This window comes from Scyliorhinus torazame, chromosome 24 (assembly GCF_047496885.1).
Source record: "Scyliorhinus torazame isolate Kashiwa2021f chromosome 24, sScyTor2.1, whole genome shotgun sequence".
Classification (NCBI taxonomy): Eukaryota; Metazoa; Chordata; class Chondrichthyes; order Carcharhiniformes; family Scyliorhinidae; genus Scyliorhinus; species Scyliorhinus torazame.
The window spans coordinates 35201513-35203035 of NC_092730.1; the positions used below are offsets into that span (position 1 = coordinate 35201513).

A 1523-nucleotide genomic window follows, 5' to 3' on the forward strand; every position below is an offset into this window, starting at 1 on the left:
ATTCTGCTCTGCTACTTAATGTGCAAATGTTTCACGCTTTATGACATCAATCCGCAGCGCATTCTGTGCAGATTATTTACATGTTCAGTATTTATGATACATGTGAATTGACGGTGTTTATTGGGGATAAAAGTCTGTGAACTGAATTGATCTTAGTTTCAATAAGATTGCTCACAGAAGGAAGTCTAACTTGTAATCTATCCGCAAGTGATTCCGCTCTTTTAATGTGTAGATGTTTCTGTAAGTGGGTTACTGTATGTCTCGCTTCATACTCGGAGCCTCAGATTAACATCAACCCCTGGCTCACACCTCATTCTGGAACCGCTGCAAGTCCATATGGTGTATGTACACACACAGTGCTGTTAGGGAGGGGTTCCAGGTTTGGATGGTGCCTCGCGGAGTAAAGTTGTGGGATTCGAGCCCTGACCTCCGGAGGAGACTGCGACCTGAATTCGGCCATCCTGACGTATTCGAAAGGTTAGGTGCGATTGGGCCGAAGTCGGGTGGTCTTTCCGTGGGTCAGTGCTGACTCGATGGGCCGAATGGCCTCCTTCTGCACTGGAGCCATTCTACGATTACTGAAATAGGGTGAAAACTGCAGCATCAGGACACAAGGACAAGTTACGGTCTCAGGCCAGAGTAAGTGTCCAAAGTAATGACACACACAACATTAGAAATCAATGAGATAAATACATTTATTGTGGACTGGTGCCATCTCCTGGCAGAACGGGAGCCGTGCGACACGGACACTCTCATTCAGGAGCATTTTAAATTGGAGCGAAATAACTTACGCTAAGTATGAATGTGTTCCAAAACAGTTTATCAAGCTAATCTAAAGTACCAATTGGAACCTGATTCTTTCAATGAGCGATGGTGGTATAGTGGTGAGCATAGCTGCCTTCCAAGCAGTTGACCCGGGTTCGATTCCCGGCCATCGCAATAAAAAGCTGGTTGTATATTTTTGCGCCACTTCGTGAGTTTCAAACCGAGAAAGAGAAACAGTTCCGAACTCAGAATTTGGGCGCAATTGGGGAGTGAAATAAGTAACTTTCTCATCATTTTTAATATGGTTTCAATATGGACAGTGTTCCACTATTCACCCACAAGCCGTCAAACAACAGCTAAAAGCCGCAGCTTTTTCACTTCACCCTCATGAAGTGGACCAAACAGAGACACAACAGACACGTTACAGACGAGGATGGGATTTGAAGCCAGGTGTACAGAGCACAATGGATTATTGTGCATCACCTTAACCACGTGGTACAGCTGCTTTACTTCAGGGCCCTTTCGTATCCCTCAATCTGACTTCTCTGCGTTTCTTTCGCACAGTTGCTGATGTACAGAACACAGTCAAAGTGTAAATAAATAAAAATAATCTCTGAGTTAATTTACGCTTGTGGCGCAACGGGAGCGCGCCTGACTCCAGATCAGAAGGTTGCGTTGAAATCACGTCAGGCGCACGGAGCCTTTCTGCAGCTGGTTCCAGGAATTTCTCTCTGTAGAAATGCTCTCGAAATGACTCC

General features: G+C 45.3%; 1 non-coding gene across 1 annotated transcript; it reads left to right on the forward strand.

The window, feature by feature from the left end:
• The first annotated feature begins 867 nt into the window (after window positions 1-867).
• Window positions 868-939, forward strand: trnag-ucc (transfer RNA glycine (anticodon UCC)). Its single transcript has one exon. It is a non-coding gene; the product is annotated as a tRNA-Gly (tRNA).
• Window positions 940-1523: the final 584 nt, after the last annotated feature.